Source organism: Manis javanica, chromosome 6 (genome assembly GCF_040802235.1).
Source record: "Manis javanica isolate MJ-LG chromosome 6, MJ_LKY, whole genome shotgun sequence".
NCBI lineage: Eukaryota > Metazoa > Chordata > Mammalia > Pholidota > Manidae > Manis > Manis javanica.
Genome location: NC_133161.1, coordinates 101,521,212 through 101,540,197, shown reverse-complemented (window position 1 = coordinate 101,540,197; position 18,986 = coordinate 101,521,212). Strand labels below are relative to the sequence as shown.

Genomic DNA, 18,986 nt, shown 5'->3' with positions numbered 1-18,986 from the left:
TCCTAGGAGTGGAATTCCTGGGTCAAATGGTAAATCTGTTTTGAGCATTTTGATGTACCTCCATACTGCTTTCCACAATGGTTGAACTAATTTACATTCCCACCAGCAGTGTAGGAGGATTCCCCTTTCTCCACAGCCTCGCCAACATTTGTTGTTGTTTGTCTTTTGGATGGCAGCCATCCTTACTGGTGTGAGGTGATACCTCATTGTAGTTTTAACTTGCATTTCTCTGATAATTAGCGATGTGGAGCATCTTTTCATGTGTCTGTTGGCCATCTGTATTTCTTTTCTGGAGAACTGTCTGTTCAGTTCCTCTGCCCATTTTTTCATTGGGTTATTTGTCTTCTGTTTCTTGAGGCATGTGAGCTCTTTATATATTCTGGACATCAAGCCTTTATCGGATCTGTCATTTTCAAATATATTCTCCCATACTATAGTGTTCCTTTTTGTTCTATTGATGGTGTCTTTTGCTGTACAGAACCTTTTCAGCTTAATATAGTGCCACTTGTTCATTTTTGCTGTTGTTTTCCTTGTCCGGTGAGATATGTTCAAGAAGAGGTCACTCATGTTTATGTCTAAGAGGTTTTTGCCTATGTTTTTTTCCAAGAGTTTAATGGTTACATGACTTACATTCAGGTCTTTGATCCATTTTGAGTTTACTTTCGTATATGGGATTAGACAATGGTCCAGTTTCATTCGTCTACATGTAGCTGTCCAGTTTTGCCAGCACCATCTGTTGAAGAGACTGTCATTTCCGCATTGTATGTCCACGGCTCCTTTATCGAATATTAATTGACCATATATGTCTGGGTTAATGTCTGGAGTCTCTAATCTGTTCCACTGGTCTGTGGCTCTGTTCTTGTGCCAGTACCAAATTGTCTTGATTACTATGGCTTTATAGTAGAGCTTGAAGTTGGGGAGTGAGATCCCCCCTACTTTATTCTTCTTTCTCAGGATTGCTTTGGCTATTTGGGGTCTTTGGTGTTTCCATATGAGTTTTTGAATTATCTGTTCCAGTTCATTGAAGAATGTTGCTGGTAATTTGATAGGGATTGCATCAAATCTGTATATTGCTTTGGGCAGGATGGCCATTTTGACGATGTTGATTCTTCCTAGCCATGAGCATGGGATGAGTTTCTATCTGTTAGTGTCCCCGTTTAATTTCTCTTAAGAGTGACTTGTAGTTTTCAGAGTATAAGTCTTTCACTTCTTTGGTTAGGTTTATTCCTAGGTATTTTTTTTTTATCCAATTGTGAATGGAGTTGTTTTCCTGATTTCTCTTTCTGTTGGTTCATTGTTAGTGTATAGGAAAGCCACAGATTTCTGTGTGTTAATTTTGTATCCTGCAACTTTGCTATATTCCGATATCAGTTCTAGTAGTTTTGGGGTGGAGTCTGTAGGGTTTTTTATGTACAATATCATGTCATCTGCAAATAGTGACAGTTTAACTTCTTCTTTACCAATCTGTATTCCTTGTATTTTTTGGTTATGTCTAATTGCCATGGGTAGGACCTCCAGTACTATGTTAAATAACAGTGGGGAGAGTGGGCATCCCTGTCTAGTTCCCGATCTCATAGGAAAACCTTTCAGCTTCTCGCTGTTCAGTATGGTGTTGGCTGTGGGTTTATCATATATGGCCTTTATTATGTTGAGGTACTTGCCCTCTGTACCCATTTTGCTGAGAGTTTTTATCATGAATGGATGTTGAATTTTGTCAAATGCTTTTTCAGCATCTATGGAGATGATCATGTGGTTTTTGTCTTTCTTTTTGTTGATGTGGTGGATGATGTTGATGGATTTTAGAATGTTGTACCATCCTTGCATCCCTGGGATGAATCCTACTTGGTCATGGTGTACTATCCTTTTGATGTATTTTTGAATTCGGTTTGCTCATATTTTGTTGAGTATTTTTGCATCTACATTCATCAGGGATATTGTTCTGTAGTTTTCTTTATTGGTGGGATCTTTGCCTGGTTTTGGAATTAGGGTGATGCTGGCTTCATAGAATGAGTTTGGGAGTATCCCCTCCTCTTCTATTTTTTGGAAAACTTTAAGGAGAATGGATATTATGTCTTCCCTGTAGGTCTGATAAAATTCCGAGGTGAATCCATCTGGCCTGGGGGTTTTGTTCTTTGGTAGTTTTTTGATTACTGCTTCAATTTCGTTGCTGGTAATTGGTCTGTTTAGATTTTCTGTTTCTTTCTGGGTCAGTCTTGGAAGGTTGTATTTTTCTAGGAAGTTGTCCATTTCTCCTAGGTTTTCCAGCTTGTTAGCATATAGGTTTTCATAGTACTCTCTAATAATTATTTGTATTTCTGTGGGGTCTGTCGTGATTTTTCCTTTCTCGTTTCTGATACTGTTGATTTGTGTTGACTCTCTTTTCCTCTTAATAACTCTGGCTAGAGGCTTATCTATTGTGTTTATTTTCTCAAAGAACCAGCTCTTGGTTTCATTGATTTTTTCTATTGTTTCATTCTTCTCAATTTTATTTATTTCTTCTCTGATCTTTATTACGTCCCTCCTTCTGCTGATCTTAGGCCTCATTTGTTCTTCTTTTTCCAATTTCAATAATTGTGACATTAGACCATTCATTTGGGATTGTTCTTCCTTTTTTAAATATGCCTGGATTGCTATATACTTTCCTCTTAAGGCTGTTTTTGCTGCGTCCCACAGAAGTTGGGGCTTTGTGTTGTTGTTGTTGTTTGTTTCCATATATTGCTGGATCTCCATTTTAATTTGGTCATTGATCCATTGATTATTTAGGAGCGTGTTGTTAAGCCTCCATGCGTTTGTGAGCCTTTTTGCTTTCTTTGTACCGTTTATTTCTAGTATAATGCCTTTGTTGCCTGAAAAGTTGGTTGGTAGGATTTCAATCTTTTGGAATTTACTGAGGCTCTTTTTGCGGCCTAGTATGTGGTCTATTCTGGAGAATGTTCCTTGTGCACTTGAGAAGTGTGTATCCTGTTGCTTTTGGATGTAGAGTTCTATAGATGTCTATTAGGTCCATCTGTTCTAGTGTGTTGTTGAGTGCCTTTGTGTCCTTACTTATTTTCTGTCTGGTGGATCTGTCCTTTGGAGTGAGTGGTGTGTTGAAGTCTCCTAGAATGAATGCATTTCATTCTATTTCCACCTTTAGTTCTGTTAGTATTTGTTTCAGGTATGTTGGTGCTCCTGTATTGGGTGCATATATATTTATAATGGTTATATCCTCTTGTTGGACTGAGCCCTTTATCATTATGTAATGTCCTTCTTTATCTTTTGTTACTTTCTTTATTTTGAAGTCTTTTTTGTCTGATACCAGAATTGCAACACCTGCTTTCTTCTCTCTGTTGTTTGCATGAAATATCTTTTTCCATCCCTTGGCTTTAAGTCTGTGCATGTCTTTGGGTTTGTGGTGAGTCTCTTGTAAGCAGCACATGGATGGATCTTGCTTTTTTATCCATTCTATTACTCTGTGTCTTTTGATTGGTGCATTCAGTCCATTTACATTTATGGTGATTATTGAAAGGTATGTACTTATTGCCATTGCAGGCTGTAAGTTTGTGGTTACCAAATGTTCAGGGTTAGCTTCTTTACTATCTTACTGTCTAACTTAACTCGCTTGTTGAGCTATTATAAATATGGTCTGATGATTCTTTATTTCTCTCCCTTCTTATTCTTCCTCCTCCCTTCTTCATATGTTGAGTGTTCTGTTCTGTGCTCTTTTTAGGAGTGCTCCCATCTAGAGCAGTCCCTGTAGAATGCCCTGTAGAGGTGGTTTGTGGGAGGCAAATTCCCTCAACTTTTGCTTCTCTGGGAATTGTTTAATCCCTCCTTCATATTTAAATGATATTCATGCTGGATACAGCAGTCTTGGTTCAAGGCCCTTCTGTTTCATTGCATTAAGTATATCATGCCATTCTCTTCTGGCCTGTAGGGTTTCTGTTGAGAAGTCTGATGATAGCCTGATGGGTTTTCCTTTGTAGGTAACCTTTTTTTTCTCTCTGGCTGCCTTTAATACTTTGTCCTTGTCTTTGATCTTTGCCATTTTAATTATTATGTGTCTTGGTGTTGCCCTCCTTGGATCCCATGTCATGGGAGTTCTGTGTACCTCTGTGGTCTGAGAGGCCATTTCTTCCCCTAATTTGGGGAAGTTTTCGGCGATTATTTCTTCAAAGACACTTTCTATCCCTTTTTCTCTCTCTTCTTCTTCTGGTATCCCTATAATGCGGATATTGTTCCACTTTGATTGGTTACTCAGCTCTCTTAGAATTTTTTCATTCCTGGAGATCCTTTTATCTCTCTCTGCATCAGCTTCTCTGTGTTCCTGTTCTCTGTTTTCTAGTCCATTAATGGTCTCTTGCATCTCGTCCATTCTGTTTTGAAGTCCTTCCAGAGCTTGTTTTATTTCTGTATTCTCCTTCCTTAATTCTTGCATATTTCTCTGCAAGTCCATCAGCATGGTTATGACTTTTGTTTTGAATTCTTTTTCAGAAAGACTGGTTAAATCTATCTCCCCAGGTTCCTTCTCAGGGGAAGATGTAGCAGATGCTGAAGCTGTCTGGGTTAGTCTTGTCTGAATCATATTTTTCTGCCTTTTCATGTTGACAGGTGCTATTGACTGTTCGCTGGGAAGGCCAAACTTTTCACTTGCTACTGGCCTTTCTTTACTGGGACAACTGCGACCCCTAGTGGCTTGTGTTGGGTAATTGCGTGTAGACTGGGTCTTTGTGTCTTGCCCAGCAGATATGGAGGAAGCTCCTTTTCTGAGGGCGGGGCCTGCCTTAGGCTGCTTCTCTGCTTTTGTAGTGCCGGGAGGGGTAATGGACTGGGGGGCTGTTTGGCTGTTTACCTCCGTGAGGGGTCTCAGAGCTGTTGCCCAGGGGGTTAGTACACCCGGTTTTCCCTGTAATTTCCAGCCACTGGGCTGTGACCTGTGTTGTCCAGCTCTTACATCCCTGTCCCTTAAAGACTTTCAGAAAGCACTTGCTTTTCTTTGTCCCAGGGGCATCAGCTTCAGAACCCACTCAGAAGTCTTGCTGCACTGTTTCCCTAGTTTCCAGCCCTCCACACATGCATGCCCTGTGTCTGTGCTCTGGTGCGGCTGGCTGGGCTGGGTGTTTAGCAGTCCTGGGCTCCCTCTTCCTCCCGCCGGGAGCTGGGGGGAGCCGTGCTTGGGTCCCGCCGGGCCGGGGCTTGTATCTTATCCCTTTCACCAGGCGCTGGGCTCTCGCACGTGTGGATGTAGTCTGGCTATTGTCCTGTGTCTTCTGGTCTCTCTTTTAGGATTAGTTGTATTTGTTGTCTTTTCAAAAATATATGTGTTTTTGGGAGGAGATTCCCACTGTCCTACTCATGCCACCATGTTGGCTCCCTCCCCTAAATATCTATTCTTTATAAAAATAGGAATAGAAGAAACCTTCTAATGAAGAATTTCCAATATAACACTGTTATTAATAGTGAGATCTTAGAAGCATTCCTTTTAAAGCCGCTAAAGCTGCCACAGTTTCTGTTCCACAATGTCCTGGAGGCCCTAGATCAGTGCCAGTCACATACAGAATTTAAAATTTTAAGTTTTCTAGTATCCACATTAAAAAAAAAAAAGCCTGTGTACTGCAATAGAATGAAAATATTTTATGTGATACAGCAAAGTGAAAAATAGTCCTACACTAAAAATGTGTAAGAGGGAAATATTTTACACTACTTCAGTTTTTAGATTTGAATTTAAATTATTAAGTGAAATTAATTGAGCATTAATTTCCTCAGTCATATTGGCCATACTTAAAGAGACCAAGACCCAGATGTGCCTTGTGGCTGTGATACAAGATGGCACAATCCCAGACAGTGTTAAGGCAAGAAAAGGAAATAAGTGAAATGCTAGAAAGAACAGTTTCACAATTCACAGGCATTGACATCCACCTGAAATAACAAACTATTAGAACTTCTAATAAGTGACCAGAAAAAGTATCAAATATCCAAAATCAATCACCATTCTACAATTCAGCAAAAGGCAGGTATCTTTGACTACTAACAAGAAGGATCATTTTATCACAGGAGACATCTTGTTTCCACTTTTAATAAATGCTTATACTTCTAATGTGTTGTCTTTCTCTTACTGAAAATGCCTTTTCATATTATACAACCTGACCCATAATTAGCAACATGCATTTTAAATACCTCCCTCCACTCAGTAGGCTTTCCAGGTTCTACATTTTGAAGAACAGATATTCTTAATAATATAGTCAGATTTACCAATCTCTCATGGTTAGCTGAGCAAGTAAATCCATTAAGAAATCCTTCTCTCCCACAGTCAAAACAATATATTCTCTGTCATCCTAAAAAGTCTGCCTTTTACAGCAAACGATTTAATCAGGAATTTGTTTTTGTATATGGAGTGAGACACGGATTCCATTTCATTTTTTTCCAAGTAGACAGCCTGTTGCTCCAGCGTATTTCATGGTCTGTTCTTTCTCTATGGATCTACAGTTCCACATATGTCAATTTTCCATATTTTTGTGGGAGTTTTTTTGCTTTTTTGTTTGTTTTTTTATGTAACAAGAAAGTTTATTTGATAAGACAGTACACACTCAGATGGGAATGTGGGCAACCTCAGAGAGGAGGTATGCTTAAAAGGTTAAGGGTTTGGGGTTTTATAGGACCTTTTGGGTAGTGGTCAGCAAAAGGCATTATGCATACAGGTGAATAATAATTCCTCTGAAGTTTTATCTTAAGAATAGGGTTATTTAGGTGACTGTGTTGATCCAGATCTTGGCTTTTCTTCACCCATGCAGTTTTTTTTATTTATTTTTATTTTGGTATCATTAATCTACAATTACATGAAGAACACTAGGCTCCCCCCTTCACCAAGTCCCCCCCACATACCCCTTCACAGTCACTGTCCATCTATGTGTTAAGATGCTGTAAAATCACTACTTGTCTTCTCTGTGTTGCACAGCCCTCCCCGTGCCCCCCACGTACTATGCATGCTAATCGTAATGCCCTCTTTGTTTTTCTCTGCCCTTATCCCTCCCTTCCCATCCATCCTCCCCAGTCCCTTTCCCTTTGGTAACTGTTAGTCCATTCTTGGGTTCTGTGATTCTGCTGCTGTTTTGTTCCTTCAGTTTTCCTTTGTTCTTATACTCCACATATGAGTGAAATCATTTGGTACTTGTCTTTCTCCACCTGGCTTATTTCACTGAGCATAATACCCTCTAGCTCCATCCACGTTGTTGCAAATGGTAGGATCTGTTTTTTTCTTATGGCCGAGTAATATTCCATTGTGTATATGTACCACATCTTCTTTATCCATTCATCTACTGATGGACATTTAGGTTGCTTCCATATCTTGGCTATTGTAAATAGTGCAGTGATAAACATAGGGGTGGTGCATCTGTTTTTTTCAAACTGGAGTGCTGCATTCTTAGGGTAAATTCCTAGAAGTGGAATTCCTGGGTCAAATAGTATTTCTATTTTGAGCATTCTGAGGAACCTCCATACTGCTTTCCACAATGGTTGAACTAATTTACATTCCCACCAGCAGTGTAGGAGGGTGCTCCTTTCTCCACAACCTCGCCAACATTTGTTGTTGATTGTCTTTTCAATGATGGCGATCTTTACTGGTGTGAGGTGATATTTCATTGTGGTTTTAATTTGCATTTCTCTGATGATTAGTAATGTGGAGCATCTTTTCATGTGCCTGTTGGTCATCTGGATTTCTTCTTTAGAGAACTGTCTATTCAGATCCTCTGACCATTTTTTAATTGGATTATTTGCTTTTTGTTTGTTGAGGTGCGTGAGCTCTTTATATATTTTGGATGTCAAGCCTTTATCAGATCTGTCATTTATGAATATATTCTCCCATACTGTAGGGTACCTTTTTGTTCTATTGATGGTGTCCCTTGTGGGAGTTTTTCCTGGGTTCTATATTCTGTTTAGTCAGTCAGGCTTCCATCCTTGCATCAAAATCCTTACATTTTTATGGCCTCATCTGTCTTGATAAGTATAGAGCAAGACTGCAAAGCTCTTTCTTGAGAGCATGCTGACCATTTTTAGACTTTGCTTTCTATTTATATTTCAGAGTCAAATATCTTTGTTGGGATTTGGGGTAGAATTGTATCAAATATCTTAATCAGTTTGAGGAAAATAGAGATATTTACAATACTGGGTGCATACTGTATCCATGAATGGCATTTAGTTGTGTATTTTTAATGGCTTCCCATGAGCTTTTATACATTTCCTCATACAAGTCTTTTGTGTCTTGTTAGATGCATTTCTATGGTCTCATAAGTCACACTCGTGCTCCCTGTGATGGGTGAGGCAGCTGACCCGCAGTCACCCCTCGTGGATGCAGGAGGTGGGCCAGCCGGAGCCTGCCTCCTTATCCCGGACTGCCTCTTCATCACACCACTGCACATCTTTCTCTTTCTACCCCTTAAATCTCAGATCTGTCCTTTCTCTCACCCTCAAGCTCACCCCAACCCCAAATTTATTCTCCAAGCTATGGCTGCAGTGAGTTTCAAACACACCCAGTAGGCATGTGGGTTCTCTGCCTAAGCCTTTCAGCGACTTGACTTCCCATCTAGGTGCAAGCCCATCTTCACCACAGGCGCCTTCCCTCTGGGCTCTGCCCTCTTCACACACTTTGCAGCACTGGTTGCAATTGGCGACTGTAGGTTTCTCTGTTTCTTCTTTTGTGATCAGCCTCCTGTCCTGGAATACCCTGGAATGTCACACAGCCTGTAGACCAAGCACCAGTGTGAGGGCCAGCTGGCCTGCTGGTGAACCATGTGGGTGATGCCCAGCTTGGCCACATGATGCTGTGTGACCTCAGCAAATTTCCTAGCTTCTTTGGGTCTCTGTATCGTAATCTGTAAGATGGAGTTGATAATGTCTACCTGGTAAGGTAGTTGTGAGGGACTGAATGAGCTAACATAAAAATGCCTGTTGTAGGTAGGGATTAAAGATGGCGGTGTGAGAGACAGAGGTTTCCTCCTAAAACTGGATACAATTAGGAAATTTAATTGGCACAACTAATCCTGAGAAAGCAGCCGGGAAGAGGATAGCATCAGACTGCACACACCTGGAGAAAAGAGCAGACCTCAGCGAACGGGGTAACGTACCAGAGCTGTGGCTCCGCGGGACCTGAGCCCCTCCCCCACCCCAACTCACTGGCGGGAGGAAGAGACACGGAGCAGGGACGGAGTGGAAGGCTTGGGACTGCTGAATACCTAGCTCCGGAGATCTGCCCTGGGAGCACAAACCTACACTTCACGGTGCTTTCATGAGACTCGCATGACTACTGGGTTGGAAAGTTAATACAGGCAGAGTTCCTGGGGAGACTGGGATTCTGGCTGCTTGTGGAAAGCAGGGATCCATATCCGGCTGCTCTGGGACAAAAACTTATACCTGTGTGCCCGGCCCACTGGCTCAGGCAGGAGAGACAGGCACAGCAGCCAGGAGGTGGGGAACAGCTCTTTCCTACCCCCAGTACCGCTCCCCTGCGACCCCCGACATTGCTTCAGGGGCTGAGCAGCTCCAGAATAGAGCTTCTGGACACTAGATGGCGCCATATACAAACATGAAACGCCAAAGGAACCTTGTCCAGAGTAAAATTATTAATACAACTCCCGAGAAAGATTTAAATAATATGGATCTTGTGACTCTTCCTGAAAGGGAGTTCAAAATAAAATTCATCAACATTTTAATGGAGGTACGGAAAGACATCCAAGAACTCAGGAATGAATTCAGGTTGGAGATCCAGTCATTGAAGAGCACAATGGCGGGTATTAAAAGCAGGTTGGATATGGTAGAGGAGACAATAAATGAAATAGAAACTAGAGAAGAGGAGTGCAAAGAAGCTGAGGCACGGAGAGGAAAAAAGGATCTCTAAAAATTAAAGAATATTGAGAGAACAATCCAAGTGGAACAATATTTGCATTATAGGGATACCAGAAGAAGAAGAGAGAGAGAGAAAGGGATAGAAAGTGTCTTTGAGGAGGTAGTTGCTGAAAACTTCCCCAATCTGGGGAAGGAGATAGTCTTTCAGGCCATGGAGATCCACAGATCTCCCAACACAAGGGACCCAAGGAAGACAACACCAAGACACATAGTAATTAAAATGGGAAAGATTAAGGATAAGGACAGACTGTTAAAAGCAGCCAGAGGCAGAAATAAGATCACATACAAAGGAAAGCCCATCAGGCTAACATTAGACTTATCAGCAGAAACCTTACAGGCCAGAAGGGAGTGGCATGATGTATTTAATGCCATGAAGCAGAAGGGCCTGGAACCAAGATTACTTTATCCGGCAAGATTATCATTTAAATTTGAAGGAGGGATTAAACAATTTCCAGATAAGCAAAAGCTGAGAGAGTTTACCTCCCACAAACCATCTCTGCAGTCTATTTTGGAGGGAATGCTATAGATGGAAGTGTTCCTAGGGTTGGATAGCTGTCACCAGAGGTAGTAAAACCATGGTATGGAGGGTGGAGCAGCTGGTTGCGAGGCAAATGCACAATTAAACTGACTATCCCCAAAGTCAATCAAGGGATAGATAAAAAGTACAGAATTGAATACCTAATATATAAAGAAAAAGGAGGAGAAATAGAAAAGAACCTTTAGATTGTGTTTATAACAGCATACTAAGTGAGTTAGGTTAGACTCTTAGATAGTAAGGAAAGTAACCTGGAACCTTTGGTAACCACAAATCTAAAGCCTGAAATGGCAATAAGTACATACCTATCGATAATCACCCTAAATGTAAATGGACTGAATGCACCAATCAAAAGACATAGAGTCACTGAATGGATAAAAAACAAGACCCATCTATATGCTGCTTACAAGAGACTCACCTCAAACCCAAAGACATGCACAGACTAAAAGTCAAGGGATGGAAAAAGATATTTCATGCAAACAATAGGGAGAAAAAATCAGGTGTTGCAGTACTAGTATCAGACAAAATAGACTTCAAAACAAAGAAAGTAACAAAAGACAAAGAAAGACATTACATAATGATAAAGGGCTCAGTCCAACAAGAGGATATACCCATTATAAATATATATCCACCCAACACAGGAGCATGAGCATATGTGAAACAAATACTAACAGAAGTAAAGGAGGAAACAGAATGCAATGCATTCATTTTAGGAGACTTCGACACACCATCACTCCAGAGGACAGATCCACCAGACAGAAAATAAGTAAGGACACAGAGGCACTCAACAACACACTAGAACAGATGGACCTAATAGACATCTATAGAACTCTACACCCAAAAGCAACAGGATACACATTCTTCTCAAGTGCATATGGAATACTCTCCAGAATAGACCACATACTAGGCCACAAAAAGAACCTCAGTAAATTCAAAAACATTGAAATTCTACCAAACAACTTTTCAGACCACAAAGGTATAAAATTAGAAATAAACTGTACAAAGAAAGCAAAAAGGCTCACAAACACATGGAGGTTTAACAACACGCTTCTAAATAGTCAATGGATCAATGACCAAATTAAAATGGAGATCCAGCAATATATGGAAATAAATGACAACAACAACACAAAGCCCCAACTTCTGTGGGACGCAGCAAAAGCAGTCTTAAGAGGAAAGTATGTAGCAATCCAGGCATATTTAAAGAAGGAAGAACAAACCCAAATAAATAGTCTAATGTCACAATTATCAAAATTGGAAAAAGAAGAACAAATGAGGCCTAAAGTCAGCAGGAGGGACATAATAAAGATCAGAGAAGAAATAAATAAAATTGAGAAGAATAAAACAATAGAAAAAATCAATGAAACCAAGAGCTGGTTCTTTGAGAAAATAAACAAAATAGATAAGCCTCTAGACAGACTTATGAAGAGAAAAAGAGAATCAACACACATCAACAGAATCAGAAATGAGAAAGGAAACATCATGACTGACCCAACAGAAATACAAATAATTATTAGAGAGTACTATGAAAACCTATATGCTAACAAGCTGGAAAACCTAGGAGAAATGGACAACTTCCTAGAAAAATACAACCTTCCAAGACTGACCCAGAAAGAAACAGAAAATCTAAACAGACCAATTACCAGCAACAAAATTGAATCAGTAACGAAAAAAACTACCCAAGAACAAAACCCCCAGGCCAGACGGATTTACCTCGGAATTTTATCAGACACACAGAGAAGACATAATACCCATTCTCCTTAAAGTTTTCCAAAAAAATAGAAGAGGAGGGAATACTCCTAAACTCATTCTATGAAGCCAGCATCACCCTAATTCCAAAACCAGGCAAAGACCCCACCAAAAAAGAAAACTACAGAACAATATCCCTGATGAATGTAGATGCAAAAATACTCAATAAAATATTAGCAAACTGAATTCAAAAATACATCAAAAGGATCATACCCCATGACCAAGTGGGATTCATCCCAGGGATGCAAGGATGGTACAACATTCTAAAATCCATCAACATCATCCACCACATCAACAAAAAGAAAGACAAAAACCACATGATCATCTCCATAGATGCTGAAAAAGCATTTGACAAAATTCAGCATCCATTCATGATAAAAACTCTCAGCAAAATGGGTACAGAGGGCAAGTACCTCAACGTAATAAAGGCCATATATGATAAACCCACAGCCAACATCATACTGAACAGCAAGAAGCTGAAAGCTTTTCCTCTGAGATTGGGAACAAGACAGGGATGCCCACTCTCCCCACTGTTATTTAACATAGTACTGGAGGTCCTAGCCACAGCAATTAGACAAAACAAAGAAATACAAGGAATACAGATTGGTAAAGAAGAAGTTAAACTGTCACTATTTGCAGATGACATGATATTGTACATAAAAAACCCTAAAGACTCCACTCTAAAACTACTAGAACTGATATTGGAATACAGCAAAGTTGTAGGATACAAAATTAACACACAGAAATCTGTGGCTTTCCTATACACTAACAATGAACCAATAGAAAGAGAAATCAGGAAAACAATTCCATTCACAATTGCATCAAAAAGAATAAAATACCTAGGAATAAACCTAACCGAGGAAGTGAAAGACCTATACCCTGAAAACTACAAGACACTCTTAAGAGAAATTAAAGAGGACACTAACAAATGGAAACTCATCCCATGCTCTTGGCTAGGAAGAATTAATATTGTCAAAATGGCCATCCTGCCCAAAGCAATATACAGATTTGATGCAATCGCTATCAAATTACCAACAACATTCTTCAATGAACTGGAACAAATAGTTCAAAAATCCATATGGAAACACCAAAGATCCAAATAGCCAAAACAATCCTGAGAAAGAAGAATAAAGTAGGGGGATCTCACTCCCCAACTTCAAGCTCTACTACAAAGCCATAGTAATCAAGACAATTTGGTACTGCCACAAGAACAGAGCCACAGACCAGTGGAACAGATTAGAGACTCCAGACATTAACCCAAACATATATGGTCAATTAATATTCGATAAAGGAGCCATGGACATACAATGCGGAAATGACAGTCTCTTCAACAGATGGTGCTGGCAAAACTGGACAGCTACATGTAAGAGAATGAAACTGGACCATTGTCTAACTCCATACACAATAGTGAATTCAAATGGATCAAAGACCTGAATGTAAGTCATGAAACCATAAAACTCTTGGAAAAAAACATAAGCAAAAATCTTTTGGACATAAACATGAGTGACTTCTTCATGAACATATCTCCCCAGGCAAGGAAAACAAAAGCAGAAATAAACAAGCTGAAAAGCTTCTGTACAGCAAAGGACACCATCAATAGAACAAAAAGGTACCCTACAGTGGGGGAGAATATATTCGTAAATGACAGATCTGATAAAGGCTTAACATCCAAAATATATAAAGAGCTCACACACCTCAACAAACAAAAAGCAAATAATCCAATTAAAAAATGGGCAGAGGAGCTGAACAGACATTTCTCCAAAGAAGAAATTCAGATAGCCAACAGACACATGAAAAGATGCTCCACATCACTTGTCATCAGAGAAATGCAAATTAAAACCACAATGAGATATTACCTCACACCAGTAAGGATGACTACCATCCAAAAGACAAACAACAACAAATGTTGGTGAGGCTGTGGAGAAAGGGGAACCCTCCTACACTGCTGGTGGGAATGTAAATTAGTTCAACCATTGTGGAAAGCAGTATGGAGGTTCCTCAAAATGCTCAAAATAGAAATACCATTTGTCCCAGGAATTCCACTTCTAGGAATTTACCCTAAGAATGCAGCAGCCCAGTTTGAAAAAGACAGATGCACCCCTATGTTTATTGCAGCACTATTTACAATAGTCAAGAAATGGAAGCAACCTAAGTTTATCAGTAGATGAATGGATAAAGAAGATGTGGTACATATACACAATGGAATATTATTCAGCCATAAGAAGAAAACAAATCCTATAATTTGCAACAACATGGATGGAGCTAGAGGGTATTATGCTCAGTGAAATAAGCCAAGCAGAGAAAGACAAACACCAAATGATTTCACTCATCTGTGGAGTATAAGAACAAAGGAAAAACTGAAGGAACAAAACAGCAGCAGAATCACAGAACCCAAGAATGGACTAACAGTTATCAAAGGGAAAGAGACTGGGGAGAATGGGAGGGTAGGGAGGGATAAGGGCTGGGAAGAAGTCAGGGGGTATTATGATTAGCATGTATAATGTGGGGGTTGGGGGAAAGTGGAGGCTGTGCAACACAGAGAAGACAAGTAGTGATTCTACAACATCTTACTACGCTGATGGACAGTGACTGTAAGGGGGTTTGTGGGGGTGACTTCGGGTAGGGGTGAGCCTAGTAAACATAATGTTCTTCATGTAATTGTAGATTAATGATAACAAAATAAAAAATTAAAATTAAAAAAGAAAAAAAAATGCCTGTTTTAGACCTTTTATAAATGAGCATCAGAGTGTTCATTCAGAATGTTTTGTTCACAACTCCCTGGTCCAGAGGTAGGGGGAGGAATGGCGCGAGTGTCAGCCCCTCACCATACCCGTGTCCCCCTCTATTTAGCCTCCAGGTCTTCATCCAGCACTGACTGAACCACATGCTGGGAGAGGTGTGCACTGAAGGCCCAGTGGCCCAGAACCCTGGCCAGAGCCCCATGCACAGGCCAGTTCTCTCCAGCTTGCCGCCTCCTGTTCAAAGCCTGGCCCCTCACAGTGCTGGGGGAGGAGCAGGCCTCAACTGGCTCTCCTAGGAGGTGGCCTGTGCCTGGAGCTGGGTCCTGCCTGGGTACACAGGGCCCAATCGTGCATTAGCACAACCTGGTCTCACCAGCCCACACTGCTGCCGGCCACGACCCCTGCCCTTGGCCTCTGACCTAGCTGGCTGTGAAATGTTAAGTATGTGTGCATGCATCCGAGTGTGTGCACAGGTGAGCCTGCATTGGGGGAGCACAGGAATCTGCATGCCCCTCCTGGCCTGAGTGGGCTCACGGAGCCCCCCTTTCCAGGTTCGCAGGGCTCTGAGCACACCTTAAAGGAAACCAGTCCTGCCCCCTTAACGCACTGAGCGGCCTGCCTGCCAGGTAGAGGAGAGAGGAAGCCCAAGAAAGCTCATCATTTATGACAACATGGGTGGACCTGGAGGCGTTATGCTAAGTGAAATAAGTCAGACAGAGAAGGTCAAATAGTGAATAATTTCACTTACATGCAGAACCTAAAAACCAAGACAAAGGCAAACCAAACAGTGGTAGGTTCATAAATACAGAGAACAGCCTGGTGGTTGCCAGAGGATCCAGGGAGGGGGAACGGGAGAGTTAGGTGAAGGTGATAAAGAGGCACAAACTTCCAATTATAAAATAAATAAATCATGGAGATGAAATTACAGCATGGGGAATATAGTCAATGGTTCTGTGTGAAGTTGGTATGGTGACACTTAACTATACCTTACCATGGTGAGCCTGTGTGTATACAATCGTCAAATCATTGTGCTCATGCCCTGAAGCCAGTATAATATTGTATGTCAGTTATACATCAATAAAAGTCAATTACATTACTGTACAGCAGTAACATCAAAAAACATATCCTCAAGAAAGTTCTTAAATTTTCTCCTTTAAAAAAAAAAAGATAGGAATGTGTATTTTGAAGGCAGGCTTCAATGAGTAAAAGAAACAGGACAGTGCATCAGATGAACCTAGGTTCAAATCCTCCCCTGCCACTGCTTCCCTGGGCTAATGGGCTTGGCACTCAGAGCCTCCTGTTTCCCATGCACAGCAGGGTGCCTGTGGCCCTGTGGGAGAGAGCAAGGAGCCAGCTTGGCGGTGCACAGCTCGGTGCTGGCACGGAGCTGGCAAGGAGTGCATGCTCCTTCTCACTTGCCTGGCCCACCAGGGGCCTTTCTTCATCCCCTCACAGAGCCAGGCAGTGCTCTGAAGTTGTCTGGGGAGCCTCCGGAAGGACTAACTGAAGGCTGGGACCCACCCAGGCCGCTGGAAGCACAGGGCCGCTTCCCCTTGGCCCCTTGCCCCCAGCCCTTGCAGGCTGCACTGTCCCCTTGGTACTGCTCTGCCCCAGCTCTGCCCTCCAATCCTGGTCGTGAAGCAGCAGGGAGGGAGGTGGAAGATGCTGCCGGTAAATAAGCAGAGCAAGCTGCTCTGATTGGCTTTGGGGAGGCGGACACACTGTCTACACACATTGCAGTCACATCCTCTGCCTTTTAACTGTCACCGAGGAGAGCAGAGAGGGAGACAGGACAAGCGGCACAGGCTCCGGTGAGTACTGCCCTTTGTGCTTGTAGCCCAGGGGGCCAGACCTACTGGAGAATCCGGCCCCTGCGTGGCTGTAACCCTCGGGGCTGGGGCTGGGGCTTTGCCTGTGGATTCCAGCCGGGTTGGTGGGGCTGGCTCTGCGTCCAGCTGTGAGCAGGTGGGGCTCTAGGAACTTCTCCAGAAAATGGGGCCAGACTAAGTCTCTTGCTGTTTTGTGAAATACCTCTAAGCAACAAGTCAGGTAAAGAATCAGAAACTTCTTATGGTTTTCTAGGCCACGTTCTCTGCGCTGTGAGCACAACATTACAAGGGTGAGTGGCAGTTATTTTGCAGGGTGGCTCCTGGTGCATGTATGGCCCACAGAGGCTGGGAGATGGGGCAGGGAAGGAGCAGGCTGCGAGCCAGCCAGACCCAGCGTGCAGGCGGGAGCAGCCCCTCACAGGCTCCTGCCCTCAGCTGTGATGGAGAGCCGAGGGCACCCTCCCACAGGATTCTTGTAAAAATTGGGTCTGGTGTTTATAAAGGGCTGGGCACCTAGTAGACAGTCAGTTATTGGAGCTGTATTATTAATAAACAAGTGAACTGCACGTGAGCATGTGGAGGGGGCTGAAACCCCCGCAGGGCGGTCTGCCTGCCCAGGTACCTTGTTTTCTCTTGTCTCCAAGGGACATTCAAGCAAGTAACCTGGGTTTTCTCCCAATCCTCTTTCTCTCTTCTGTCTCCAAGAGCTGGGTCCTTACAGTTGATTTCTCATTCAACTCAGCTGTATCTCCCGTGGGAAAGCGATCCTAAAGTAAGGCTGACGACCGCAGCACGTCAGCTGACCTCTGGGTTTTCAAGGGGGCCCGAGAAGCAGACGCTCTGTGCCCCTGCGCAGGCAGCCCAGGGCCCCAGGCCAGGACGGGTGGCCTCCTGGATCAATTAAGACGCAGGCAAGACCAGGAAGTCTGGACGTTTCTGAAAGAGAAAAACGTGTGTCATTCCCTGTGGCCTCTTCTGGCTCCGCCTTCTGGGCCCCTGTTGGGTGCGCCTCTGCACACAGCCGGGCTGTTTAAGGCCATTAAAATAAAATTAAAAAAAAAAGAAACCCAGCAAAGCTCCACAAATTCAAATGGATAGCTGGGGGCTTTGTGTACACCTGTTTCCCCCTCTTTGAGATGTTGATTACTCCTGTGGTCCATCCTGTCCTCTCGGGAACTCCATTTTGGGTCTGGTGGTAAGTTTGGGAAAAGACTCCAGGAAAAGGAAAATTAGATGGTCTGGATATTTTAGAAGAATGCTCCTCAAGATCCTCTGGGTGCTCGTAGGCATCTGGAGGCAGGTGCTCAGGGCCTGAGGGGCTGTGGAGTGGCCCATGGCCCAGAGGGGTCTGAATCCCGCTGCGCTGTCTGTGCTGGCTGGGGCCCCTGTAAGCGGTGGGCATGGGGACCCCAGGCCAAAGGGAACCCTGTGGTCTTGTCTTCGGGGCACACAGCCCCACCTGTGAAACTGCTTATGGGCTGTGGACTCAGGCTGCCTGTTTCCCAGAGTACATTTCCTCATTTCCAGGGTGGGGACATTCTGCTACTTTGCAAAGCTGTTGTGGGGTGAAGAGACTAGAGGGAAGGTGCTGGCAGGCACCCTGAGTTGTGTTCCTCCCGGAGGAGAGCCCTCTCTCCAGGCGCCTGCTTCTGTTTCGTGGGGCACAGTGGCCTCACCTGTGGGTTGTGAACAGGCAGGACCCCAACCCCACCGGGCAGCAGACAGCACAGGTTGGGGGCTTGGATGCCCGGCCACAGGTGCCAGGGAAGCAGGCCAGCCACAGGCACAGAACAGCTGCTGCGTTACTGGCGCGTGGCCTTGGTGGGACAGCAGTCATAGTACTTCAGGGTTGTTGAGTGGCTAAATGAGAGAGGCCTACAGTTGCTTAGCAGAAGGTCAGGCAATACTGATTGATTTGGTTTCTTGGGCAATAGGAGTTAATAACCAAGTGCCAACACGTTCTGCAGGATTTGCCTGTAGGAGCCTCAAAGGCAGCTTCCTAGCAACACCACAGACAGGCCAGAAACTGAGCCCAAGGAGTAACCAAGACCTTGCAGAGAACAGAGTCAATATTTACCACTGATTCATGAAAAAATTGGAGATTCCCCAAAGAGTGTGCCAAGCCACAGTACCTGGACAGTGGCAGGTGTCATATATTTATAATAGAAGATAAATTAATATATGACTTAGCCACAGGATGTCATGACTCTTATACAAGTGACCGACTGGAACATAATTTAGTGTTCTCCAGTCTCGAGG

The 18,986-nt window shown here is 42.8% G+C and overlaps 1 protein-coding gene across 3 annotated transcripts in view; it reads left to right on the top strand.

The window, feature by feature from the left end:
* Nucleotides 1-18,986, top strand: part of DDC (dopa decarboxylase) — a 111,451-nt gene that overhangs the window by 11,395 nt on the left and 81,070 nt on the right. The window contains exon 1 of one of the 3 annotated variants that reach the window (XM_017680455.3): nucleotides 16,619-16,709. The exons of the other annotated variants lie outside the window; for them this stretch is intronic. The gene's annotated coding sequence lies outside the window, so the exon portion shown is untranslated. Of the gene's footprint in view, nucleotides 1-16,618; nucleotides 16,710-18,986 lie in introns of those variants that run through there. 3 annotated transcript variants of the gene reach the window in all.